This window comes from Lynx canadensis, chromosome A1 (genome assembly GCF_007474595.2).
Source record: "Lynx canadensis isolate LIC74 chromosome A1, mLynCan4.pri.v2, whole genome shotgun sequence".
NCBI classification, from domain to species: Eukaryota; Metazoa; Chordata; class Mammalia; order Carnivora; family Felidae; genus Lynx; species Lynx canadensis.
Window position 1 is genome coordinate 118544080 of NC_044303.2, and position 17596 is coordinate 118561675.

A 17596-nucleotide genomic window follows, 5' to 3' on the forward strand; every position below is an offset into this window, starting at 1 on the left:
AAAATGGGCACTTCCTAGGGCGCCTGGGTGGCGCAGTCGGTTAAGCGTCCGACTTCAGCCAGGTCACGATCTCGCGGTCCGTGAGTTCGAGCCCCGCGTCAGGCTCTGGGCTGATGGCTCAGAGCCTGGAGCCTGTTTCCGATTCTGTGTCTCCCTCTGTCTCTGCCCTTCCCCTGTTCATGCTCTGTCTCTCTCTGTCCCAAAAATAAAATAAAACGTTGAAAAAAAAAAATTAAAATGGGCACTTCCTACACGAATCCAGACAGTTAATGCCACGGGAAAATGGGAGTCCAGAGGTGCCAAATCTTACAATGTCCCGAGAGAAGTCAGAGCTCTGGACTTCTTTTCCTTAACGTGAAGTTTCTTCATTTTTAAAAACAGACTAGATTTTATTTTAAATCGAGGCATATGGGCACACACTTTACATCAGTTTCAGGTGTACCACATAGTGATTCGATGAGTCTGTACATGACGCTATGCTCACCACAAGTGTAGCTGCCATCTGTCGCCATAGGAGGACGACTGTATTCCCGGTGCTGTACCTTTCATCCTCACGACTTAAATCATTCCATAACTGGACCGTGTACCTCCCACTCCCCACCCCCTATTTTGCTCACCACCCTCAGCCTCTTAACCTCCGGCAACCATCAGTTTGTTCTCTGTATGTATGGGTCTGTTTCTGCTTCTTTTTGGTGTTGTTCTTTTGTGTTGTTTTTTAGATTTCACATATATGTAAAATCGTAAGGTATTTGTCTTTCTCCGACTTATTTCACTTAGCATAATAATGCCTTCCAGGTCCATCCATGTTGTTGCAAATGGCAAGATCTCATTCTTTTTATGCCTGAGTAATATTCCACTATTCACATATATCACATCTTCTTTATCCAATGCATCCATTGATGAACACTTGGGCTTCTTCCATATCTTGACTATTGTGAATAATGCTCCAGTAAAAAAAAGTGCATGTGTCTTTTCAAGTTAGAAAAGTTTCCTTTTCTTTGGGTGAGTACCCAGTAGTGGATAGTATAGTATTTCTATTTTTTATTTTTCCAAGAAGTTCAATACTGTTTTCCACAGTGAATGTACCAATTTACATTCCCACCAGGAGTGCTCAAGTCTTCATTTTTCTCTACATCGTCACCAACGCTTATTTCTTATCTTTTTGACATAGTTGTTTTGACTGGTAAGAGGTGATCACTCATTGTAGTTTTCGTTTACATTTTTCTGATGATGAGTGATGTTGAGCACCTTTTCATGTACCCGTTGGCCATCCGTATATCTTCTTTGACAAAAATTGTTTTTTAGTTGATATTTATTTATTTATTTATTTATTTATTGAGAGAGTCTGTGCATGCACGTGAGTCGGGGAGAGGCAGGGAGAGAGGGAGACAGAGAATCCCAAGCAGGCCCCATGCCTCCAAGATCAAGTTTGGAGCCCGACTGGATCATTCAAACTATGACATCATGACCTGAGCCAAAATCAAGAGTCAGACGCTGAAATGACTGTACCACCCACGTGACCTGGCAACATTTTTTATTCCTATCCTCTGCCCAGCTATTTTGTTGCTTGTTTAAGTAGACTCCATGCCCATGTGGAACGCAGTGTGGGGCCTGAACTCACAACCCTGAGATCAAAACCCAAGCTGAGATTAAGGGTTAGATGCTTAACTGACTGAGCCATCCAGATGCTCCTCTGCCCATTTTTAATCAGATTATTTGTTTCTTCATTTTGTGGGGCACCTGGGTGGCTCAGTCAGTTTAGTGTCCAACTTCAGCTTAGGTTATGATCTCATAGCTCCTGAGTTCAAGCCCCCGTCAGTTTCTGTGCTGACTGTTTTAGATTCTGTGTCTCCTTCTCTCTTTCTCTCTCTCTGCCCCTCCCCCACTTGCTGTCTCTCTTTCTCACAAAAATAAATAAAAACATTTTAAAAAATTTAAATATGGCAGCTAATTAAAAATTTTAAAATCAGGGCCTTTGGTTGGTAGATTCTTTTTTTTTTTTTTTTTTTTTAAATTTTTTTTTTTTTTTAATGTTTTATTTATTTTGGGGACAGAGAGAGACAGAGCATGAATAGGGGAGGGGCAGAGAGAGAGGGAGACACAGAATCGGAAGCAGGCTCCAGGCTCTGAGCCATCAGCCCAGAGCCTGACGCGGGGCTCGAACTCCCGGACCGCGAGATCGTGACCTGGCTGAAGTCGGACGCTTAACCGACTGCGCCACCCAGGCGCCCCGGTTGGTAGATTCTGACTTGGATTTTTTTTTTAATATTTAACTTAAAGATTTTAATCCTTTTTTTTTTTTTTTTTTTTTTTTAGTTTTTATTTACTTACTCATTTAAGTAATCTCTACACCCAATGTGGGGCTCACACTTATGACCCTGAGATCAAGAGCTTCACACTCGTCCAGCTGAGTTAGTCAGGTGCCCATCTGACTGGATTTTTTTTATCTGGCCTGGGGATCTGTACCATACTCTCAACATACTAAAACTACTGTGTCTTCTTAGTTTCCTCCTTCACTCTTTTCTATTAAATCAACTTATTATGAATAGCCAAAAAATGAGTATAACATTTACTTCACAAAAACATCATTGTCTCCATGATCCTCACACAGCCCTATAAGGTTAGCTACTCTTATAGAAGAGAGACCCCTTAGTTCTCTCAGAGAGGTAAAATAACTTGCTCCAGATCGCACAGTAAGCGGGGAAGCCGGGACTCCAGCCCAGGTGGTCAGATTCCTGAGTCATACATTTAGCCTGTGTGTAATATCCTTTCCTGTGTAGTTCAGTTACCGTATGTCAGTCACGGTTTTCCCTCTTCCACACATGAGTGATATTCATGAGGTTGCGTTTACCTTCTTGTGTTAAATTTTCCATGTGCTTTTTCCCTTGCCCATGCCCTTGTGCGGAATGTGAGTCTGCTCTGGTTGGCTTGTCAAATATTTATGAGTCCTTGCAATGTGCCGTGCAGCGTGCTGGGCAACAGTCATCCATCTTCATGAAACTGTCTCATTTCATTTTCTTATTTTACTTACTTTTGAAGTAAACGCTACCCTGAATGTAGGACTCAAACTCACAACCCACCCCAAGGTCAAGAGTCATGTGTTCTACTGACTGAGCCAGCCGGACACCCCCGTGCAACTATTTTAATAGGAGATGGTGACAAACAGAAGCACAAAATCTCAACATCATATGGGATATCATCTTGGAATAAAGGCGTCTCCAGGATGTGGTGAGATCACACAGTGAGTGGAGTCCTGCAGGTGGGGGAAAGGGTAGGCCAGAGATGACTTCCTGCAAGAAATGTCATGGGGGCTGAACGTTGAGAACTCTGAGGAACAGGAAGGTTCTAGAAGCCAGCTCTGGAAGAGGCAGAGGATGTAGGGTGTGGGCTTCAAGAGGAGTCTGGGACAGCAGGGTTAGATCTACGAGAGGGCTGATAGGCACTGCCAGAGAAGGCAGGGTTGTTGGGCTAAGGGGCAGACCTCACAGAGAGAATGAAGATTGGTTTGTGAGGGAATGGGCAGGATGAATGAACTGGAAGGCAGGAAGAGGGCATTGTGAGAGCTGAGCCTGGCACTTGGGAAGGACACACTACTTCTTATCAGTGTGGTGCTTCTGAGCATGCCGCTTCACCTCTGTGAGCCTCAGTTTCCACACGCAAAATGGAATCAGTCTCTCGCTCACAGTTTGGTGAGTGTTGGGTAAGATGCCCATGCTAGGTCTAGGCTAGTGCCTGGCCAGGGCAATCACTTAGACGATGTGAGTTGGCATCATTGGAGTCACGTGGTAAATGTTTTTTTGATGAATGAAGGAGATCAATGGCTTAAGCCACCTCAGTGATACCCACTGGAGTTGGGAGATCAGGGCAGGAGCTTGAGACTGGCCCGTGATTCTACATGTCTTTTGAGGCCTGGGAAATAAGGGTCACATTCATTTGAGACGTACATACATTGCAGCTTTATGATAAACTCCGAGGGAAGCTATCTAGTCCCCCTGAGTAGAAACCTGCCTCAACACGCAAGTCTGACCACAGACCCTGCAGTTGAATCAGCCATCATTTGGTGTTGAGGCTGCTGATTTTCACCAGAGGGCTTGTCTGCACTCAGGTGAATCTAGCATTCCGGCGGGCTTCGTCATTCCCTCCAGGTACAGACAGCCCCACCAGCAGAACCCTATCTCTGGGGCAGCTGCAGCAATCTATAGCTCCTGGCCCATCTGGTGGAAATAAGCATCCGTTCAGGAGGCATGACAGCCACGCTGGCTCCCGAGTGATTGATGGATACAGCTGCAGCCCCAGTGTCCCTTGCTCCCAAATAACACAGAGCAGGACAGTCTCCCGGCCACTTGGGTAGCTCCAGGTGGCCACTTTCACCTTGGGGATTCCCAGGAAAAGAGAGGAAAAACTCTGTAAAATGATTATAATCGTGCTTTCCATATATGTAGTTATCTTTGCTTGAGGATCTCAACTGCTGGGGCACATGTCAGTTTTTCTCCAGGGTTTCTGTGCCAGCAGCTGTGTGCCTTGATTCTCAGGTAGTGATTAGGGCCCCTGGGGGAAGGGACCTGAAAAGTGGAAGTCTGGCTTACTTTTTTTCTGAATGAAATCATTTCTGTGACGGTGGGTCCCACACTTACCTGTGTGCTAGATTCCTCTATGGAGTAGGAACACCCACAGGCCTGCAAGTTCTGGAAGGATAGACCCAGACACCTGTATCATCAGGACTTCTCACACTGTGGTCTATAGGTCGCCTGAATCCAATCACCTGGAGTGCTTGTTTAAAAATGCAGGTTCCGGGGCACCTGGGTGGCTCAGTCAGTTAAACGTTCGACTTCGGCTTGGGTCACGATCTCATGGTCCGTGACTTTGAGCCCCGCGTCGGGCTCTATACTGACACCTCAGAGCCTAAAGCCTGCTTTGGATTCTGTGTCTTCCTCTCTCTCTCTCTGCCCCACTTGCGCTCGCTCTCTCAAAAAAAATAAATAAACATTAGAAAAAATTTTTAAATGCAGGTTCCTTGGCTCCACCCCAGACTCATGAAATAGACAGCTCTAGAATATTGAGGCCTCAGGTTGTTTTGACTGAAGTGTCCTTGACATTCCACATTGTGTTACTTTCATGATTCCATATTTGTATACGTTGACCACCACAATATGTCTCGTTACCATCTATCCCCAAAGTTACCAAAAAATTTTTTTCTTGTGATGAGAAGTTTTAAGATTTACTTTCTTAGCACCTTTCAAATTTGGGGTCCAATATTACTGACTATAGTCACCATGGCGTACATGATATCCCATGACTTATTTTATAACTCGAAGTCTATACCCCTAACCTCCCCTCATCCATTTGGCCACCATCATTCACCCTCCCCTTTGGCAACCACCAATCTGTTCTCTGTATCTATGCGTTTGTTTTTGTTTTTGTTTTGTTTTGTTTGTTCACTGGTTTGGTTTTGTTTAGATTCCACATATAAGTGGAATCATACAGTATTTGTCTATCTGATTTATTTCCCTATGGATGGCTTTATTTTTATTTTTTATAAATATAATTTATTGTCAAATTGGCTTACATACAACAGGCAGTGCTCATCCCAACAAATGCTGTCCTCAATGCCCATCACCCACTTTCCCCTCTCCCCCACCCCCACATCCACCCTCAGTTTGTTCTCTGTATTTAAGAGTCTCTTGTGGTTTGCCTCCTTCCCTCTCTGTTTGTATCTGTTTTTTTTCCGCTTCCCTTCCCCCATGGTCTTCTGTTCAGTTTCTCAAGATCCACAGATGAGTGAAAACATATGATATCTGTCCTTCTCTGACTTATTTTGCTCAGCATAATACCTTCCAATTCCATCCACGTTGCTGCAAATGGCAGGATTTTATTCTTTCTCATTGGACGGCTTCATTTTTTTTTTAATGTTTATTCATTTTTGAGAGAGAGATGAGTCAGAGTGCAAGCAGAGGACGAGCAGAGAAAGAGGGAGACACAGAATCCAAAGCAGGCTCCAGGCTCTGAGCTGTCAGCACACAACCAGACATGGGGCTTGAACTCATGAACCGCGAGATCATGACCTGAGCCAAAGTCGGATGCTTAACCGACCGAGCCACCCAAGCGCCCCAGGATGGCTTCATTTTTAACAAGTGCCTTTAACCTCCAGTCTTGAATACATTTACGTTAGAGAGCTACTGCATAAATGATTCTGACACATCCTGACGCTTGGAATGCCACTGCTCTGCAACGATAAAAGTTGTACTTCTATCTTGCAGACCCCGGATATTTTTTCCCTGACTCAACTATGCTTCCCTCAGCAACTCAGAGAAGTGTTGGCCAACCGAACACAAAGAAGCAAAGAAAGTAGAAAAGCGATGTAATCTGAAGCCACATTGAGTCTGAGTCCAAGAAATTGTGATGGAAAAACACTAAGGCTCCTCACCTTGACTGTGACAAAGCTTGGGAGGGTGAAATGGGATGTGTGAACTTTCTGAAAACTGTCGACACTATACAGTTCTTTGGCAAAAGGGCTGCTTGTAGTTAGCAACTTACTCCCGGAGAAGAAGCTGCTTCTAGACTTATGTGGCTTTTGACTCCTCATGACAGTCTTGGGACAGGACGGTGTGAGCAGAGAGATTGGGAACTTGTATCCCAAATGTCAGATGCCTCAGCCCTGGCCTTAGCCTGCAACGTCTGACCTCAAGGGAGCAGAGGAGTGCAGTCCACGTGTCTGTGCAGTGTTTTAGGGCAGGCTTTGCTGCTAGCCCCATGGAGCCCTCACCCCTGTGTCCCCTCTCCCGGCGGTCAGTGTGAGCAGTGTGAGCCCCTTAAGGGCCAGTGCAGAGCCATTCTCTAAGGAACCTAGCCGGCCAGACAATGGCCAGTCTGTTCCTGTGTTCGCTAGCACCCAGGCAGTTAACCCAGAAACTGCCCTTGTGCCCTTCGGGGCAGGCAAATTTAAAAGCTCTCCTTTCAACTTTGGCCCAACATCTCAGAGGCTGAGAAGATGCCCTTTCCTCCCCCAAAGCCTAGTTTTTCCATACTCTTTGCCCCTGAGGCCTTCAAGAGGGTCCCTTTCCTTCCTCTGCAGCTGCTGATCCCTGGAAAATTTATAGATCTTCAGAAGAATTCCCCTAGGAACTCTGGAGACAAGAGAAACCTATGTCCACCCAGCAGTACAGACTGGGAATGCTCACAATGTCTTTCTACCACCCCCATGAGAGCCAGAGATCAAACAGCCATCCCAGAAGGCCAGAAACTGGAGATGTTTTTAAAATTTGTTTTAAATTTCATTTTATTAAACTTGGTATTGTTTCAAAACTTGAGACAGATTACTAAAATGTACACAGTGTATCTCAGCAAGAGGAATGAAAACAAAGGGAAAGTAAAGGAAGGGAAACAGACAAAACCAGGTAGAATTTTTTTGCATGAATTCTCTGGTATACTATACTTAGTAAAAGGCAGCACACAGGTTTGGTTCTCAGCCTTTTAGCAAGCAAAAAAGTGATCAGGGCGCCTGGGTGGCTCAGTTGGTTAAGCGTCTGATTTCAGCTCCGGTCATGATCTTGCATTTCGTGACTTCAAGCCTCACGTGGAGCTTGCTGCTGTCAGTGCATGGCCCGCTTCAGATCTTCTGTCTACCCCTCTCTCTGCCCCTCCCCTGCTCTCTCTCTCTCAAAAATAAAAATAAACAGTAAAAAAAAAAAAGCTATCAGTCCTAAAGGTAACTCAAATATCCTCCAGTCCTTCACCTTCTCCTTTATTAAAAAAGAAATCTATCATTTTTGGAGTTTGTTTGTGCCAGGCACTGTCCTAGGCACTGAGGATAGAGCCGTATGAACAAAACTAGGTCCCTGACTTCAAGGAGCTTATTATACTCCAGTTGAGGGAAAGAAACCATACCCAAGTAAACAGTGAACTGTGACCGTGTGTCAGGTGATAATAAATGCTAAAAGATAAATGAAACCATGTGCAGGGAGGTACGAAGCCCAGGGGAGGGTGCAGCCATTTCAGACTAAACGGTTGGGGCTATCCTCTAGGGAGTGAGGAAGTGAGATGCGTGGACGTGGCAGAAGAGCATTTGGGGCACAGAGGGCAGCATTCAAAGACGACAAAGCAGGAGGGCAGCTGGTGTGTTGGAGAAACTTCTAAGACATCAGTGGGGCTCGAGCACAGTGAGGGGCCAGGGGGTAGGCAGGAAGTTGTGTGCGATGCCCTTTGGGGTTGTGCAGCCTGGCAGCCCCCGGGAAGAGATGAGGTCAGAAGGAGAGTGGCATCTTCCAGGCCACGTGACGACTTTGACTCTCAACTGGAGTCAAATGGGCAGCATAGGGGAGTGTCGAGCAGAGAGGTGATATGATTTCAAGAGATCACTCTGGCCACTGTGTGAAAAATGGGCTGCAGAGGGTGTTGGCTCGTCTCCTAGGGCAGGCTGTGACAAAATACCACAGACTGAGTGGCTGGAACAACAGAAGGGGATTTTCTCACAGTTCTGGAAGCCCAAGATCAAGATGTCGGTAGGTTTGGGGTTTTTTCCGAGGCCTTCCTCATGTGTCTTCACATGGTCTCTGTGCACACAAATGTTTGGTTTCTGTGTCCAAATGTCCTCTTCTTGGTGAAGATATCAATTAGATTGAATCAGAGCCCATCCTGATGGCTTCATGTTAACTTTATTATCTCTTTCAGGGCCCTATGTCTAGATATACTCACATCCTGAGAGTGCCTGGGTGGCTCAGTCAGTTAAGCATCCGACTCTTGATTTCGGCTCAGGTTATGATCTCATGGTTTGCGAGTTCCAGCCCTGCATCAGGCTCTGTGCTGACAGTGCAGAACCTGCTTGGGATTCTCTCTCCCTCTCTCTCTCCCTCCTCCACTGTTTCTGTCTCTCTCTCTCTCTGTCTCTCTCTCTCTTGCCTGCTCTCTCTCTCTCTCTTTCTCTCTCTCAAAAAAAAATGTATATATGTGTGTGTACTCACATTCTGAGGTACTGGGGTTAGAGCTTCTACACATGAACTTGGAGAGAACACAATTCAGCCCACAATGGGGCAAGGGTAGAAGCAGGAAGACACTTTGGAAGCTAGCAAGAGCTGGCAGTGTGTAGAGCAGACCGATAGGCGTGTAAGGAGAAGTGCTCCAATTCTGCAAATACCTTAAAGGGAGAATAGGGCTTGCTGATGGGTGGGACGGAGGGTGTGAAGAAAGAAAAGATTCAAGGATGGCTCCCATTTGGGGGGCCCCAGCAACTGGAGGCACGGGGTTGGCGTTTATTGAGACAAGGAAAGCTATGGAGAACAAATGCAGGAAGATGCTGAGATCAGTGAGTTCACTTTGGGGCATGTCAAGTTTGAGGCATCCAAGAGGAAATGTCAAATAGCCAGTCTGGGCTACACCAGTCTGGAGTTTAGGAGAGAGGTCAGCGTTTACTGACCTGTAATTATTCTTTCTCATTTCTATGATTTCTTCGCATTCTTTGGTAACAGCATTAATGAGATGTAATTCACATACCGTGAAATTCACCTGGCTCGAGTATAGAATTTGGTGGATTTTCATATAGTCACATGGTTGTGCACCCATCACCACTATCTAATTTTAGAACATTTTCATCAGCCCCCAAAAAGAAACCCCGTGCCCTTTAGCAATCAGTCCCCATTTCTCTCTCCTCTCAAGCCCTTGGCAGTCATTAATCTACTTTCTCTCGCTATGTATTTGCCTAGCCTGGACATTTTATAAACATGGAATTCTACAATAGATAGGCTTTGGTGTCTGGCTTCTTAGACTTAGTGTAATGTGTTCCAAGTCCATCTGCGAGTATCAGGATGTTATTCCTTTTTTATGGAAGAATAAGATTTCATTGCATGGATACACCATATTTTGTTGATCCATTCATCAGCTGATGGACTTTTGGATTGTTTCTGCTTTTTGGCTGTAGCAATAATGCTGCTATTGCTACATAATGCTGGACACTCATGAGAAAGTTGTTGTGTGAATGCGTATTTTCAGCTCCCTTGAGTACGTGCTTAGGAGAGGAATGCTAGGTTATAGGGTAACTCTCTGTTTAATATTTTGAGGAACTTCAAAACCATCATCCAAAGCGGCTGTACAAATTTACACTCCCACCAGCAATGTATGAGGATTCTGGTTTCTCCAGATATTGTATAACCCTTGTTACTGTCTTTTTGCATATAGTCATTCTAGTGGGCATGAGGTTTTTGGTTTGCATTTCCTGGAAGACTAATGATGATGAACATTTTTCATGGTCTTCTTGGCCACTTGATATCATTTTTAGAAAAATGTCTTTCATTTTCAGAAAAATGTCTTTCCAAGCTCTTTTCCCATTTTTAATTGGGCTATTTGTCTATTTACTGTTGAGTGCTAAGGGTTCTTTATATATTTTGGATACAAATCCCTGTCTGGTATATGATTCACAAATATTTTCTCTGTTCTTTGGGTTGTCTTTTACTTTCTTAAGGATGTCCTCTGAAACAAAAAAGTTTTTAATTTTTTAAAAGATTTTATTTTCTGTAATCTGAACACCCAACATGGGGTTCAAACCCACAACCCCAAGATCATGAGTTCCATGTTCCGCCAACTGAGCCAGCCAGGCGCCCCCAAAAGTTTTTAATTTTGACAAACTGATATATAAATTTGAAAGCCATCAGCATATAGATATTATTTTAAGCCACAAGACTCCATGAGAGTCTCTAGGAAGTTAATTTAATAAGGAATGGAAGTATCCAAGGGCACCATGGTTGCTTATTCAGAGGTCCAAGATGTGAGAAGATACCAGCAAAGGAAGCCAAGAAGGCCTCTACTCCCATTTTCCCTCTTCTCTCATTTTGGAGTGTTAATCCTTTTCTAGGATGACAACAGAAAATTCAGAATTCTTGTTCTTTTTTTAGGCAATGCCGTTCTGGTCTTCTGTCTCAATTCACTTTTTCGAGGCCATGCAGACCCTAGAGTCCTTGCCCCATTCCACTGAGGTGTCCTTTTTCTTCCAGCCTCCTCATCCAATGACCTGATGGCCTCTGCCCATAAATCTCTATAAATTCTCACCTCAGACCATGCATCATTTGCAGCTCCATCCCCTGGTAAGATTTTTCACGTCCATCCCATTCATTCCAGACCATTCTTGAATGTGGCTATAATATAGCTGCCATTCATTTTTGCCTTATATTGGGCAACCAGACCAACCTATCTGTAAACCAAGCTACGGCTTTTTCATCCTCCTTCAGCTGATCTTAAGGGCGCCCACCATGGCATAGGTGCAGGGACGTTTGTGCCACTGTGAGAGGCTACCTGGAAGTCTGGACTATTTGTCCTTGCAGCTTGATCCCAAATACACCATTTTCAACAGCCATACAGCTGCTGGTTCCACCCAACTTCGTGACTTGGTGGATGTGACAGAACCCAGCTTGTGATAGGCAGTTACAGACACATGATCACTTTGTTCCCGATGGTCAAGCGTTCTGTCTCTACCAGGGCTCACCACGTTCTTTGCCCAAAGATGTATGCTTGTCTGCTACAAATTGCATGGCCTTGTTCCAGAATCCCTGGACTGCATTATGATTCTCCCCTGGGTCTTTTAGCAATTTGTCTTATACCTTAGAGGGAGAACTCTGGCACACCTCTGGCCATTCGACCCCTAAACACTTTGCAGTGGGGTGGTTGGTCTCTGAACCTTCACAGCATTTTTATCCCACCCTGTTGGCTGCCCTGTCTTATTAAGCCTTCCAGTGTGTGGCCACCTCTTCCTCATCCTGTCTGATCAGCCTGATGCCATCAGTCTAGCGGATCGGTGTGATGCTCTGTGGGATGTCCAGGTGATCCAGCTCGCTGAACTGTATATGACAGAAGGTGAGAGAGTTAAAAGAGCATGGAAGCAGAACTATAAATGTTGTCAGTTTCATGATAATGTGGACTGTTTCTGATCCTTTTTTTTTTTTTTTCCCCAGAGTGGTACGTGTTGGCTTTAATCACTTTTTTTTTTTTTTTTCGGATCCTCTTTTCTAATGAACATAGAAGACACATTCACCAAAGCAAGAGCCACATGCTGTGTACCTTGGCCTTATTAATCTTCTGTGGCAAAAACAGCACCTTCAGTGCAGCACACACACAGCAGGGCTGCCACCCGCTTGAGTTACGGTAGTCTGCAGCCATTCTCCAGATCCGTCTGGTCTCCCTCGACCCCGTTTCAGAGAAAAGCACTGTGTTCACTGTGGACCGTCATTTCCCCCAGGCTTCTGAGGTCTGTAGATTAGTTGTCTGTCGCTGTGGACAAATTTCCCAAAACCTGGTGGCTTCAAACAACAAATATAAATGATGTCATGCTCTCTGTGGGCCGGGGTGGAAGTGGCTTAGCTGGATGGTCTGGTTCAAGGATGCTCATGGGGTTGTAGTCAAGGCGTCAGCCAGGGTTGTATGGTCTGAAGCCTTGACTGGGGTCAGGAGGGCTTCCAAGAAGGCTCATTCACGTGGTTGGCACATGGTGCTGGCTGGGATGCCTCAGTTCTCTTCCACGTGGCCTCTCATCCTCCAGGACCTTTCTTCTCCACGTGGCTTCTCCTGCAGGACAGTCTGAACTTCTTTACATGGTGGCTGGACTCTGTGAGAGAAAGAGAAGAGTAAGAAAGCCCAAAACCTCCAAGTTAATCTAATCACGAAAGTGACATGCTATCACTTCTGTCATATGCTAAATTTTTCTTTAATGTTTATTTATTTGAGAGAGAGAGCATGAGCAGAGGAGGGGCAGAGAGAGAGAGCGAGACACAGAATCCCAAGCAGGCTCCAGGCTCTGAGCTGTCAGCACAGAGCCTGACACGGGGCTCAAACTCATGAACCTGGAGATCATGACCTGAGCTGAAGTCAGACACTCAACTGACTGAGCCACCCAGGTGCCCCAATTCTGCCATATTCTGTGTGGTACAAATGAGTCCATAAATCCAACCTAAACTCAGTGGGAAGGGATTATAAAAAAGAACATGAGTACTAGGAGGAGGAGGGCCAATGGAGATTGTCTGTCATAGCTACCCTAACCGCAAGTTTGCGTCAAACCCTGGGTTCTTTCACACATTTTTTTTTTTTTTTGAGAGAGAGACAGTGTACAAGCAGGGGAGAGGCAGAGAGAGAGAGAGAGTGTGTGTGTGTGCGCACGTGTGAGAGAGAATCCCAAGCAGTTTCCACTCTGTCAGCACAGAACCTGATGTGGGGCTTACGCTCATAAACTGTGAGCTCGTGACCTGAGCCGAGACCAAGAGGCAGATGTTTAAACTGACTGAGCCACCCATGTGTCCCTCCTTCACACATTAAATCCCATGTCCCAGGAAGGTGCCTCTAAGTCAAAGTATTTTGAGTCTTACGTTCTTGCCCTTGCTCAAGAACCCTCAAATATAACCCCTGAGGGCCTTCTCTAGCTGCAGGTGATGCAGGCTAGCTAATTCTTACTGCTCTCATTGTATAATCGCTTTCTCCCTTAAGAAGCCCAGCATGTCCTGGAGTTTAATCCTGGTTATTGGGAAGTGAGGGCAGCTCCATGAGGTGTTTTTGGGGAGAGGCCTCTACAGCACCATCCAGCACTGGCAAGGGCTAACTCAAACCAGGAAGAAGTGGGCTACCTCTGCAGAGGCACCTCATGGGAGAGGGAGGCCTCCCCATGGATGTGAACAAGACCAGAGCATCTATCTAGATGTTCCCATCCTATGTTTCAGGGTTTCCAGCCAGGGCTTTGACCTCAGCATAACAGTGAGTCCAGGCTGAGCTTGTGCATGTCTCTGCAACTCTGAAACTCCCAACAATCAAGTTCTGCTTCGGTTCCTCCGCTAGGTTAGCTTCTCTACTCCAGGAAATAAGGGCCTCTTTGTAAGCTACCAGATAAGCCCTCTGGCTGTCATACTTAGCCTTTAACTGTTTGTTTAACAGTTTGTTAATGACCCTCAGTTTCTCCCTGCTGGCAGAGCTTCAAGACAATTTAGCAATAACCAGCTAACTCTGCTGCCCTTGTAGACATCAGCCACACTGCTCTCCCATATCGTGCAAATGCCCACTTCTTACCACTCCCATCAGGCTGTCCCCTTCCACTGGGATGCTGCCCCAGGCCACCACCAGTGAAACTTCAGCAGTGAGGTTGTCACCTTATGCCAGACACTCTGTGCCCCGTATTCTATTCAGGATGGTGTCCTCCTTGCATTCCTGGTGGTGAGTGAGGCAGTTCCGCAGCCCCGTCTTTCCGCCTGCTTTCTCCAACCATTCCTGTGCTAGACTGGGTTCTAGAAGCAGATGCCAAGATGTGATGAAGTTCACAAGATTTATTTGTGGAAAATGGAGGGAGCAGGAGTGGGCAGGGGGAGTCTTCAGACCTTTTGTGTGTCTGATATCTATTTAAAGAGACGTAGGGTGCACCTGGATGGCTTGGTCGGTTAAGTGTCCGGCTCTTGATTTCAGCTCAGGTCATGATCTCACAGTTCATGAGTTTGAGCCCTGCATCCTCTCTACCTGCCCCCCCCCCCCGTCTCAAAATAAATAAATGTACTTTTTTTTTTTTTTAAGTTTAAAAGAGACCTAGGGAGGAAAGATGGTCAGGAAGAGTCTCTGACTGTGGAGTGGTTCTAAGAAAGTTTCAGCCAGGCCAGTGGAGAGTTCTCAAGCCAGAGTTAGAGGAATCGTGCACTAGGACTCTGCTGTGCAGAGTCATTGCTGGGAGCAGTTCTGGAAAGCATTGGCCTGGGCACAGACCTTCGGAGGGACCAGAGGGGCTGTCGGTCAGCTACACACCCCACCCTCCCCAGCTTCTTGCAGCAGCGTGAGAACTGAGCAGTCTTTTCCTGGTCTCCCAGGCTGCGGGTGCCCTGACTATAAGCTCTGGTTGACTGAGCCCGGCAAGAATATGTAAATGCCCCGAACCTCCAAGCATCTGAATTGGAGGCCCCCTTCTGCCTTAGAAGCTCAGCCAAATGCCCCTCCCGGTCTGCCTATTCCCCATCCCACCCCATGCCCATCCCTCTCACTGGCCCTGGGTACAGGCCTTGTCTCAGGAATGAAAACTGGAAAGGCGTGGGATTGTGACTTACAGTGATTGGTGATGGTCTCAGCTGCTCTGCCTTTGTGGACCGAACTTCTACCAAAGCAGTCATTCCTGGGTCGAAAACAGTCTTTTCCAATAAAAGAGAATCCCAATAAATAAAATGTATTTATTTATTTTGAGAGAGAGACAGAGTGAGTGTGGGAGGGGCAGAGAGAGAGGGAGAGAGAGAGGGGGAGAGAGAGAATCACAAGCAGGCTTCATGCTGTCAATGCATGGCCCGACATGGGGCTGAAACCCACATACCGGGAGATCATGACCTGAGCTGAAACCAAGAGTTGGACGTTTAACTGATTGAGTCACGCAAGCTCCCTGGCTTCTTCCTTTCAGACTATGCTCCTCATCTCACCCCCATCCTGCCCTCACTTTCCAAGAATGAAATAATTAAGTCTCAAATGCTCCCATATGAACTCATTTCCCTGGACCTTTTCTCAATCCCAGGAAAAACCCTGGGCCGTAGGACTAAACTGGCTGTGTATAAGGGGGTGGGAGGGGCACAGTGAGGAGGAGTGGTTAGGGGGGCAGATGGGAAGCCCCGATCATGAAAACATGATGTATTATATAATAGACCACTGTTCCTTGCCAGGAGGGTGCAGGCAATTCTGTTTTTTCTAATGTGCTTAAGACCACTTGACCTGTCTCCAGATATTCAAGGAAGAGATCTTTGTGTCTTTGAGGCAAGAAAACAACTCTTAATGTCGTGCAGTGGGTGGACTAGGAAAAGGAAATAACAGGCAGTGTTTATGTCCCCTTGGGTGCCTCCAGCAGGCATGGGGGAGAGAAGAGGACGTGAGAGCGAGCTCAGTCTACCTAAGCACTTTGCTGTTGTAGCCTCTTCAGGGTGAAAACTATCCCTGCCCAAACCTCTGGAGGAAAGCGATATCCCCTTCCCTTGCCCTGTGGCCCTGCAGGACAGAACACCTTGTTCCCCCTTCAAGAGCAGGCTGCTTGGCAGCCCTTTCTTGTTTCTAGCAGCAGGACAAAGAGCCGATGCAGAATGACCTAGGCCGGGGGTTGGTCTTGGAGCAGGGGTTCTTCACAGACCTCACAGTCAAAACGGGTAAGGGCGGGGATGCCGACCACAAAGTGGAGCCACCTCTAAGTGTGAGGGGTGTGAGAGCACCACACTCTGCCACGGGCCCCAGACAGACTGGGAGCTAGCTGCCAAGCATCACTGGAACTCAGCTTCTAAATCTGTTGGTAGATAAATGATAGATAGATAGATAGATAGATAGATAGATGATAGACGGATAGATAGATAGATAGATATAGATAGATGATAGATGGATAGATAAATGATAGATGAAAGGTAGATGATAGATAGATGATTAATAGATAATAAATAGAGAGATGATAGATAGATAGATAGATAGATAGATGATAGCACCTTCTTCATATCCTTGTCTTGAGGTTTAAGGGAGAGTAAGGTGTGAAAAGTGCCCAGGTCAGGCCTGGCGTTGCAATGTCTCACTAAACAAAAGTGACTGTGACAAGTGTAATCTACTTCCACAACTGAGATATGTCTGAAATGTCCCATTACTTGGTTATTTTTGTAAAAAATCCAAAGAAACCCAACTGTACTCCCCCATTCCATGAGACTTTCAGGAAACTCAGTTTCAGTTGTTATTCCAGCTCCTCCATCCCCAGGTTTCACAGAGTGCCCAGGGAGTGGAGAGACCGCTGTAGGTGACACCACAGACAGATGCTTGGGTCTTGTCCAGGCACAGCTGAGCACCTGTAACCTGCTGACCCTGCATTTGTATGCTTCTCAGGGAGGAACAGTCCCAAGCTGGGCTTCCACATGTGGGTCCTGCCTCCCTGAGCCCACCATGAAGCTCTCCCCGTCCCATGCTTTAATGCCCCAGGTCTCCATGTGATCCCAGGGAACTGCAGGAGAATATCTCTAGGGTCCCATCACTCACCAGTCTGCAGATCTCCCTCTGCTGGAGAAAACCCTGCTCATCTTCCCAAAGTCAGACCCCTCACTGTGTAGATCTGCTATGCCCCCTTCCATCTGTCAGCTTGGTAAGATCTTCAACAAAGAGAGAAGAACTGGCTGGCTTTGGACAGTTTTTGCTTATAGCTCTGTGTCACTGGGAGGTAGAGAGGGAGAGGGTTATAGGAGACTGAAATACATATTTATTTACTTATGTATTCAAGAAATCTCTTCTCAGTGTTAGATGCCACTCTACTCCGTGAGATTCATTGGTGAACAAGTTCCCTCTTTCCAGAGGCTCCCATCCTAGTATGTGTGGGGGTCAGATCCTAAGTGCATAAAGAAATGTAGAAGGTGACTGTGCCTAGCATTAAAATGCTAGAAAGAGAATAAAAGAAAGTAATAGGATAGAGAATAGGGCAGGAGAATTAACATTTGGTTGAGTGGTTGAGAAAGGCTTCTTCAAGGAGGTGATATCTGAACTGAGCCTCATATGCTATAGGAAGCCAGCCAGGTGAAGATGTGGGCAGAAGTGGTCCAGGGGGAGGGAAAGGTCTTGCAGTGGGAAAGAGCTTGGCCTGTTTTAGAATCATCAGCGAGATGGT